General features: G+C 38.8%; 1 pseudogene; it reads left to right on the top strand.

Annotated features, from left to right (window-relative positions):
- The first annotated feature begins 11,110 nt into the window (after positions 1-11,110).
- On the top strand, positions 11,111-11,596 carry LOC129464347 (translation machinery-associated protein 7B-like; annotated as a pseudogene).
- Positions 11,597-11,836: the final 240 nt, after the last annotated feature.

The raw sequence follows: 11,836 nt of genomic DNA, 5'->3' as shown, positions 1-11,836 counted from the left end.
CTTTCACATAATGCATCAGAGCTGGGCTGTGTAATGTCACTATAGTCTTAAGGTAGAACTACCCACTAAGGAGTTGTAAACTGCTCCTGTTTTTATTGGCTTGGATAGCCTGTGGTTTAACTGCACGTAGCTGAGTGACTCAGTAGAGTTCATTGACGTACACTATCCTCATTACCTACAATGCACTAGCTTTTAGGACTGGAAGGTTCCTTAAAGATCCAGGGTGTGGGGAGTGGCAGTTGGAGTGGGGAAAGTTCAAAGGTGAGGAGTGGTCCAGTTTCACTACAGATCTGTGAGAGCTTGTGACCTGCATCTTTCCTGTGGATCTTAATATACAATTGAGTCTTTGATTATTTCCTGTTCTGTTAGTCTCTAATTGCTCCATCCGTGGTGGCTTTGCTTGCCTAACTACATCAAAAGCTCCCAGGAGGAGACCTTATTATAGTGCTAGGCCATAGCAGACAATAACTACATGCCCTTCTCACAATACTTACCATTTCATGAACACCTACTATGTGCCAGACAATGGATTCTTACAATTACCCTATGAGAGAGGCACTATAATCCTCACCTTACAAATAAGAAAACCAAGGCTAACAAACCAGGACATGGCAGAGCTAAGGTTCTATCTCACGTCTAACTTAAAATCCCATGGACTTTTCATTAATCCATTTCATTAATCATGACATTTCCATGATAAGAAAACTTTTTGTAGCTACCATTACCTATATAACTCTCAAACTTTAGTAACTGCTTCCTATTATATTAAATTAAAACTTTCCAAGCTATCTTTTTGCATTATTTATCTTAGCAATTCTTTAAAAATTAGGAATTGTAAGCCGAGCACGGTGGCTCATGCTTGTAATCCCAGCACTTTGGGAGGCTGAGGCTGGTGGATCACGATGTCAGGAGTTTGAGACCAGTCTGGCCAACACAGTGAAATCCCGTCTCTATTAAAAATACAAAAATTAGCTGGGCATGGTGGCAGGCACCTGTAATCCCAGCTACTCGGGAGGCTGAGGAAGGAGAATTGTTTGAACCCGGGAGGTGGAGGTTGCAGTGTGCCGAGATGGCGCCACTGCACTCCAGCTTGGGTGACACAGCTAGACTCCATCTCAAAAAAAAAAAAAAAAAAGGGAATTGTCCCAATGACCAATGGCTGGGATTTTTTACTTGTCCTGCTAGATCCATTTTCTTCATTTTCCACCCAGCTCTGTCCCCTGAAAGTCCAGGCCTTTATGAACATCATTCAGTTCTCTTCCCTCTGGATTTCAGCTGGGTTTAGCCAGTGCGAGGCACTGGATGGAGGTCAAGGAAGGGAAGAGGGTGCTGATGATGACAATTTTTTTTCTTGTTTTTATAATTCTGACATGACTGGACACTGCAGAGCTTCATTGGCTTGGCTGGGATCCTCTACAATGGCCACAGCACCTATCCTGTGGCTGTCTTCTAGAACCATGGCTATTCTCTTTAAAGCCAAACTTCTCCCTTCAGTTGCCCATTCAGTTTTAGGGGACCAACTTCTAACTCACTGTTGCTAACCCCAGGGTGCTTCACCATCCCTTGTTACCTTCCCTTATAACCAAGTTACAACTATGTAAATAGTCCCTAGGTTGAACTTTCCTTGTTCAAAATGGAAATTGTTGCATTTGATGATCTCACTTATTTCTCACAGGGACTCAGATTGCTACAACCTGAGCTCTGAAATCTGTTTTAAATCACTGATGAAATGTAAAATGTCTTTTCTGTATACATTTACACATTCATTCCACAAATATGTATTGAGCAACTATTGTGTGCCACACACTGGGTAGCAGATGCGGCCACTGCTCTCCTAGAGCACATAATATAGTAGGGTAGATAGATATAAATGGGTAATCACACACACTAATGAAAAACTACAGTTGTGCCATGTGCTTTGAAGGAAATGCACATGGCCCATTGAGAGCTTATGATAGGAGTCAATCTAGTCAGGGAGATCAGAAAAGGCTGGTATGAAAAAAAAGCTTGAGCAGATATCAAAAGGACAAATAGTTGTTTATTGGGCATAGAAGGAAAGAAAGATCATTCCAGGCAGAAACTAATGGTTGATAAAAGCCAGTACACAGGAACAGAGAAAGCAGGAGGGCACTTGAGGAAAAATGAAGCTGAAGAGGCTTTGCAGACCATATTAAAAATCTGTCTTTTTTTTTTTTAAGATGGATTTCCGCTCTTTTGCCCAGCTGGAGTGAAGAGGCACAATCTCGGCTCACTGCAACCTCTGCTCCCCAGGTTGAAGTGATTCTCCTGCCTCAGCCTCCCAAGTAACTGAGAAACAGGTGCCCACCACCATGCCTGATTAATAATTTCGTATTTTTAGTAGAAACGGGGTTTTGCCATGTTGGCCAGGTTGGTCTCAAACTCTTGACCTCAGGTAATACACCCTCCTTGGCCTCCCAAAGTTTTATGATTACAGGCGTGAGCCACCACACCTGGCCTAAAAATCTGTCTTTATCTTCTAGTTGCAATGTGAAGATTGAATTGGAAGGCCAGAGTGAATAAACATAGACCAGATGGGAATTTATTGCTGGAGTAGACAAAGTGAAAAGTGATCAGATGATTGTGGAGAAGACGGAAAGAAACTGACAGATTTGTCCCTCCCTGGGTGATGTGCCTCTCCCTTATTCTTTATGTGTATTATACAGTTGTCTTAGGACAATGAATGCCCAACAAATGGGAAAATGCTGTCTTCTTATGGTGGGATGGGAGTCAAGAAATACTACTCAGCCAAGTGTGGTGATTCATGTCTGTAATCCCAGCACTTTGGGAGGCCGAGGCCAGCGGATCACTTGAGGTCACAAGTTCAAGACCAGCCTGGCCAACATGGTGAAACCCCATCTCTACTAAAAATACAAAAATTAGCCATGGCACTTACCTGTAATCTGAGCTACTCAGGAGGCTGACGCAGGAGAATTGCTTGAGCCCAGGAGGTGGAGGTTGCTGTGCCACTGCACTCCAGCCTGGGCAACAGAGCAAGACTGTGTCTCAAAAAAAAAAAAAAAAAAAAAAAAATGAAAGAAAGAAACATTACTTTAGATCTAAGAAAGAGGATGAAACTCAATGACACAGTCATATACACAGGCTCAGGACATGAAAAACTGTCTTCATATTGGCTTTCTGCCCTTCCCTCTAACAATTCTCACTGCTTAGAAATTCTGTAAAGGGAGATATTGAACTCGAGTCAGAGAGACCTGAGTTCTCAACTTGGTTATGTTACATAATATGTTGACTATGTAAATAATTAATTTCTCTGATCTTAAGATTCTTCCTTTGTAAAATGGAATAATAAATATTTCATAAGTTGTCATAAGGATTAAATTAGGCAACACATGTGTATACATATATCTTTAGTTAATTTTGGTAACAGAAAACTGATTTAAAAGAACTTAAACAATAAGGAAAATTATTATCTAATATACTGGAAAGTCCTAAGATATGGCAGAATTCAAGGCTGATTGACTCAGTAGCTTAATTCATTCTCAACTTTCTTCTCTGTCACCCTTAATGTGCTGGGTCTTTCTTGAGCTGATTCCCCTTACAATTATAAGTTAGAACTACCACATTTAAAGAGAGAAATATCTAAACATAAAAAGGAAATATCATTTGCAATATTGCATACTTAGGTGTGAGAAGCTTTAATCAAACAGTAACAGATTTATATCTTATTAAGTAGAACGAATTAGAATGTAAGATACACAAGAATACGATTTTGTGTCTGTTTTGTTTACTGCTGTTCCCCTAATATTCAAATAGTGGTTAGGACTCAATGGCAATTTGTTGTTTGAATGGATCACATGTCTAAACCTATTCCAGCCATTAGAAAACAAGGTGGGATTATCATGTATTGACACTTTTTCTATAAATGGCAAAATGATAACATAGGTTTTGTGGGCCACATACAGTCTCTGTAACACACCAGTCTTCTTCTTGGAACCTTGTAAAAACATTTTTAAAAATTATCTCATGGATCTTACAATCACGGGCCTAGGACTGAATATCCCACAGGCCATAGTTTACTACCCCTTGGCTTAGACTGATCATTTGAAATGAAACAGAGTTAAGCACCATAACCAGCATAATATGTACAGCACTCAGCTGAGTCCTCAATATATCAAAAGCATTCAATCAATACTAGCTGCCACTGTTGTTGATAATGCTATTGTTTTTTCTTGTTCCTGTCATTCTAGGATAGCTGAACTCTAGAATAACCTGCAATAAACCTACCATAGGAAGTTGGCTGTCTCTACCCTGGACTAAACAGCATCTGGGTTACAAACTATGTGAACCACCACATAAAAAGATGTACTGTAAGAGAATGAGTAGACATAGCAAATAATAAGCTCAGGGTCAAAAGCTAAGATTCACAAAATTAGCAGAGAATATGATAGGTGATAATGGGGAAAAATGAATTATATTCTCAAATATTAGAAAAATCAAAGTTAAAAATGTAAAATAAGTTCCTTTACAACAAGCCATCTCAGAGTCTTGAATGGGCTAATGTATAGTAAGTCTTTCCTAGGTAAAATTCTATGTAGTGTTTTCTACACAACAGAATTATTTTTCCAGAGGGCATTTCTATGACATTTTAGAAAATAGTACTTTAAGGTTTATGGCTGACCCTCTCATCTTTGTCACTATTATTCCTAATCATTTAAGTGAAGTGAGTCCTTAATGTCCCCTGCTAAGCCATAGCCCTGGAGTAAAGTGGGTCCTTAATATCCCCTGCTAAGCCTATCAACCCTTCTGTTGCTAAAGTGTGAGGAGGTGGGAGGGGACCTCAAACAAGGGGATCAGTTGGAATGGGTATTCACTAAATAGTATGGAAGGATTTCAGTATTTTAATAAGCAATATGACCGTACCAGTATATACCACATGACTATCAGCCCTGTCTACATTTGCCAAACAGAAAAAGAAAGATGAAGTGGCTTTTAAAGGACTACAAACCAGTATTTGGAAAAGCTGGAATTCAAATCTGGTTTTCAAGGATCCAAATTCTCTACTGCTTTCTCTCTGCCTCCCACTTTCTTTACTTGTGCATTCCTTTTCACATCCTATGGACCACCCTAGTTAAAGACTCAGACAAGGGAAAGAATACCAGATTTGGAGACAGGGACTTATATTCAAGTCCTACTTCTGTTATTTATTAATTGTGAGACTTTAGGCAATTGACCTAATCCTGCAAGACTTAGTTTCTTCAATGGGGAAATCATGGTGATCACGCCTACACAGCAGGGCAGTTGAAAAACTTTGTAAAGCCCGGGCACGGTGGCTCACGCCTGTAATCCCAGCACTTTGGGAGGCCAAGGTGGGCAGATCACGAGGTCAGGAGATCAAGACCATCCTGGCTAACGAGGTGAAACCCCGTCTCTACTAAAAATACAAAAAAAAAATTAGCTGGGCATGGTGGTGGGTGCCTATAGTCCCAGCTACTCGGGAGGCTGAGGCAGAAAAATGGCGTGAACCCGGGGGGCGGAGCTTGCAGTGAGCAGAGATTGTGCCATGCCCTCCAGCCTGGGCAACAGAGTGAGACTCCGTCTCAAAAACAAACAAACAAACAAACAAAACTTTGTAAAGTATTAAGCACTATTTAGATATTAGCCTTTCACATTATTTGCAGATTGGCATTTTCATTTAAAAAATGTGAATGTTGGAACAGTTAATCTTCTTCCAGATAAGGAAACTCACACTTCACAGAGATTAAATTATTTACCCCAGGTCACACAGCTAGTGATGACACAGCCAGGACTGCTTTCAAAGCTCTTGACTTCTGATTCAGGGCTATTTGCTGGGCAGCCTCCTCTAAACTCCTACCATGGGCTTCCTATAAAGAGAGAAATGTGAATGACCCTAAACTACAGTCACAGCACTGTTGACAGGCCACTGTCATCAGCTCCATTCAAGTTTGCAAGAAAAAGTCCTGCTTTTGGCCGAGCACACATCTTCTATAGTTCAGGATGTACCTAGCCAATTGCTAGGTCACTCCAGCTGCTCTGGTACTAGAAGTCACTCTAGCGCCTCTGGGACTGGAATAGCAGAAAGTGGTTTGATGCTACTTCTGCATAGATATAGAGGCAGAAGATAGCAGAAACAGAGACAAGTACCATACCCCACCAGGGTCTGATTTTCAACCCCTCATCTGTCTTAGGCCAAAGGGGTCATGCTTTCTGGTATGACAATTGAGAGGGAAGGGTTATTCTTAGCCTATGAAGATTTAAGGTGGAGACAATCCTTACTGAACAGCAACAGAAAGTCAAAAGGTATGGATATTCCCCAGACCCAGAACTCTAGGCAAGTTGAGTAAAGCCATGTGGTTTTGTGAAATAAACTTGGCTTTGGAGTCAAACACTTTTGGATTCAGAAACCAAGTCTTTGACTTACTTGCCCTGGTAGTCATTTGCATCACCTCCAAAATGTCTGGCTCTATCATCCAGACACATGGAAGAACTATACTTCCTGGTCCACCTGTGGATAGGTGGTGTCATATGACTAATCCTAGTCAAAGTATGATGAAAAGAAGGGATGGATGTCACTTCTAAGTAAAGCATTTGTTGCTGGTATGACACTCTCCAGAGATGCCTTTCCCTCTGGGGTAGGGATATTTGTGATGGTTGTTGCTCCAAAGCCTGGATCCCTAAGTATAATAAGCAGGGCATTCCTGCTGACTCCCAGTGAATATGTATTACAAGCAAAAAATAAACCATTATATGTTAAGTTACTGTGTGTATTAGGGTTCTCTTAGAGGGACAGAACTAATAACATACATATATTTAGAAAAGGTGGTTTATTAAGTATTAACTCACATGATCACAAGGTCCCACAATAGGCTGTCTACAAGCTGAGGAGCAAGGAGAATCAGTCTGAGTCCCAAAACTAAAGAGCTTGGAGTCTGATATTCTAGGGCAGGAAGCATCCAGCATGGGAGAAAGATGTAGGCTGGGGGGCTAGGCCAGTCTCATCTTTTTACATTTTTCTGCCTGCTTTATATTCTGGCAGGTGATTAGATGGTGCCCACCCAGATTAAGGGTGGGTCTGCCTTTCCCAGCCCACTGACTCAAATGTTAATCTCCTTTGACAACACCCTCACAGACACATCCAAGATCAATACTTTGCATCCTTCAATCCAATTAAGTTGACATTCAGTATTAACCATCACACTGAGATTTAGAGATTATTATTACAGCATAATCTCACATATCCAAACTGATACATTAGCTATACCATTTTTAGTAAGTTATTTAGCCTCTCTGAGCATAAATTCCTGATATTTAAAATAGGAATAAACACTTTTTCAGGGTTGTGGTGATTACCAATGGTTTATGTAAAGAAGTAGCATATATTTGGTCCTCAAGCAATGTTAACTATTACTATTATCAAAACAGAGAGAAAAGCAGGTGGAAGCAAGATATCCTTAAAATATACACAGTTTGGAGACGTCACTCAGCCAGTCACCTACATAGAGAGCTTTGGCAGCCAGGTGAGCCAGCTAGCAGAAGGCTCCTAACTGCCTCCAGTCAATCATTCATCCCTTCACTTTACCAATATATAGTGAGTATGTGAACAGTGTCAGTATGTGACAGACATATGTGACAGACATACTTGCACTGTTCACAGACTCACTATATGTTGGTAAAATGAACTGAACATATAATGCAAAACACAGTCCTGACTCTCCTGAACTTCACCTGTACCATCTAACACATTTGCATACCTATATTTTTCATTTTTCTTAGTTGTACCTTCGCAGAGAACAAAAGGCTCGGAATTTGATCCTTTGCATTTTAAGGTTTTTTATTTCTTGGAAAAATGTTTGCCTATAATAACATTTAATTTCCACTGTACACCTAAAAATAAGAAAAATTATTACTATATAAATTCACAGGTGGGAAAACCAGGGTGGGGAAGTTTTTTTTGTTGTGGTTTTTATTAGCATCAAGTGGCACTGCTAGGTCTAGGATCTATACTCTCAGATTCTCAATTAAGGACTTTTTTTTCCGAATCCCAGGTTGACAATAAAGATATGAATCACCACTTTAGGAGGCCATGGCAGGTGAATCACTTGAGGCCACGAGTTTGAGACCAGCCTGGCTAACATGGCGAAACCCCGTCTGCACTAACAATGCAAAAATTAGCCAAGTGTGCTGGCGCACGCCTGTAATCCCAGTTACTGGGGTGACTGAGGCACTAGAATAGCTTGAATCTGGGAGGCAGAGGTTGCAGTGAGCCAAGATCACGCCACTGCACTCCAGCCTGGGCAACAGAGTGAGACTCTGTCTCAAAAACAAACAAAAAAAAAGATCTGAATCACCATTTTGCCTAAGAGATGTCTGGATGAAAATGCTCCAGGTGAAAGACATAGGAATGTAGTCATTCTCTGATTATAATACAACATGAACAGTATACTAGACAGAAGTGCCCCTGTATCAAATTCTGCCTACTAGTGGATCAAATTTCAGGAAGTTCCTACTTCATAACTCTATGTGTTGAAAGACACCTAAGTACACATCTAATGGAGACACTTTTACCAGACCAGCATAGAATATAGTAAGAAAAGACCAAAACAAATAGTCCCTAGCTTCCTGGTGACTTTTATTGGAATAAACTTCCTAAAAAGCTGGGCCACATCTAAGTTCTCACCAATAGCTCAGTATTTCACTCTAAACCCATACCTTGAAATCCAACAAATCAGGAACCAGTTCAAATGTCATCTCTTTCTGAAAACTTCCTTGATTGCCCTATTAAAAGTGATCACCAATAATCTTTTGTATCTCAGTCTGGCACATGCTATATCCTGAAGTCATATTCAGATGGCAGAGAAGCAGATGGACTGTGCTGAGACTCCACATAGGGACATCATAAAAAAAAAAAAAATAAGAAATATAGATTGAGTTAAATTGTGAAGGTCCCTAAATGCCAGATTTAAAAAAATTAGATTTTCCTCTACAAGCAAGAGTAGCTGCTGGGAAAACTGGAGTATTTACAAAATAAAAATATAGTGATAGATCACTTGTGCTTCTAAAGGAAAGGAAGAAGGTGGAGTAGAAATCAGGGTTTAAGTAATGTGAATGATTGAGAATCTAAACAGTTATTTTTGTCTTGGAGATGTTTTTAGATTTATATTTGACTAGCCAGATTTGCTTCAAATCCAATAAACAAGCTGGTAGTATACAATTGCAACTGAACACCTGAATGGTCAAGACGGAAAATCGTCTCTGCAGCACCATCATCTGTGAAATCCTGGAGAAATTCTCCTAAATCGCTACTTTCATAGACGATAGCTCCTACTTTCCAGCAACCCAGGAGACTCTGAAATACAAAGTACTCTTTCTAAAAAGTTCAGTAGTTGATTTAACCAAATACTGATTGCCTTTGGAAAGTAAATTTTTGCTTCCACAGGTACCATTACAGTCACCAAGAGATCCTGAGTGTCTTCAGTAAGCAAACCCCATTATTCATTTACAACCAACACTGCATTCCTCTTCCTAAGTGGCATGGGAAATCCTGAGGTGCTCTCACTTCTATGTGTAAGACACAGCCTGCTTTGCATAAGTCGAACCATGAGTGGTCAGGATGGACTTACAGCATCTCCCAAGTGAAATCTTCATGGTTCCTCTCCATCCGCACTGACTCCAACTCACCAAATGTGCTTGGAACAGCTTCGCGTTCACCTCACTGGAAATCTGCTGTCCCAAGCCAACTCGCTGTCACGAATCCAATCATATCCTTGTGCAGATGAACATCTTTGACGAACCATCGCCATTTTGTTTTACCCGTTCTTGCCCCAAGAGCCACTTCCCTTCCAGCTGGGTCAGCCAAAGACCTCTCTGTCCCTCAGTCTTCCAGCGCCCCTCTATGGTACTTCTGTTGTACTGCAAATAACGTATGCTAATCCTCCTTTCATTGTTCCCCATTTCTCTCCAACTACTCTTTGCTACCCGCAGTAAGTAAAGCACCAACCTTACCCAAATTGCACTTTTCATTTTCTCTGTAACAATGATCTTCCCACTTTTGGTTTGCTTACTCACCAAAAGATCGAAAGCTAAGTACCCATTCACATATTTCGTAAATGTTCTCTCAAATTTTTCATCATAAACTTAAATAATTGCAAAAGGTGATGTTTCCGGTGTATTGTAAATAACAACATTTAAAAACAAAGCTGCTGCATGTTTTTATAAATTCGCCCAATGAAAGTTAAATACTCTAGTTATTAACTTTAACTAGTTGATATGCAACTATTTAAAAACACATAAATGAACATTTAACATACATGCTACATCGTTGCTTTTTTTAGGCATCAAAAAGAATGCCCCTCACATAATATTCCAAAATAAAATATATCTTTACGCTATTTTAATCACCCTATAATACTCTCTGCAACTAACATGGTATGTTATTTGAAATATGAATTTATTTTTAATTGCTTGTATCCATAATCCTCTCATCCATATAATTTCTTCTAGATTGAATTAGCCATTGAAATTATTGGTAGTATACAATTGTTCCAAACAACATACAGATTACAAAGTTCAATAAATAATTAAATTGAACATAAAAAGTAAAATTTTATTGGACATACGTCCTTTAATGAGAATTTTTTCAATTCGTTAATTAAATAATAATTATTATTTTAACGAGATACAGCTCAGTATCAATTTTACTGATGTTTTTTATTTTTTATAAATGTAAGCACTGAAAAAACCTAGTCATATAAATATGTATAGAAGGAATTTTATTATAGCAATATAATTTAATGATTTGAACTCTTTTTAAGTTACATAGCAAAAATTCCACAAGGAAACATCTTCAAGAGTCATTTTTAAGAATTTATCAACTGGCTACTTTTATTGAAAACAAGGAATTGGAAGCCACTTGAGTTGCAAAAGGTCTATAATCTGACAAAATCATCCACTTTCTGAAATCTGGAAAATACAACAAAAAGGCTTTATCCAAAGTTGTCAAGTGATTGATATGTCTTTTTCACTTTCAGGAAACTTGTTTAACCCAATATATACAAAAAGGTTTGAAAAACTCAAAATAATATTGACTTGAAATGTAGAAGGGATGGCAAGCACCATGTCCAGCCATGAAGGTGGCAAGAAGCCCCTCAAACAACCCTGAAAGCAGGCCAAGGAGATACAAAAGGAAAATAAAGGTTTTACAAGCAGAAACCAAAAGAGGAGGAAAAGAAACTCAAGAAGCTAAAAGCAAAGGTTTTGAGGAAGGGCCCCAGGCCACAGGTGGAATTAAGAAATCTGGGAAACCATAAACTGTTCCTTATGCCTGAGGCAATGGTGCCCCTTGATTCCATTCATATTTAAAGATCTGCCATAACATGTCTTGCCACCTGGCTAGAATGAAATGTTGTCTTGGAGCCTGTTGTATACTTTAGAATAAACTACTGTAAAAAAAAATTACATTGTCATACATGCTTCCTGTTAAGCCTGCAGAACTGTGAGTCAATTAAACCTCTTTCCTTTATATTTACCCAGCCTCAGGTAGTATACCTTATAGCAGTGTGAGAATGGACTAATATATTAGGTGTTCAATAAATATTAGTGATTATCATTATATTATTTTGTTATATATTATTACTTATATATCATTATATTATTTTGTTATATATTATTACTTATATATCATTATATTATTTTGTTGTATATTATTACTTATTATTTTACTATATATTACTATATTACTTATATTTTACTATATATATATACATGTTCACCTAAGGATTCTTAATTCACACTGAGAACCTCTTTTGTAGTTAGTTATTTACTCATCTCATCTTTTCATTGG

This window comes from Symphalangus syndactylus, chromosome 16 (assembly GCF_028878055.3).
Source record: "Symphalangus syndactylus isolate Jambi chromosome 16, NHGRI_mSymSyn1-v2.1_pri, whole genome shotgun sequence".
NCBI lineage: Eukaryota > Metazoa > Chordata > Mammalia > Primates > Hylobatidae > Symphalangus > Symphalangus syndactylus.
The sequence above is the reverse complement of the archived record's forward strand: the minus strand, read 5'-3'. Positions and strand labels throughout refer to the sequence as shown.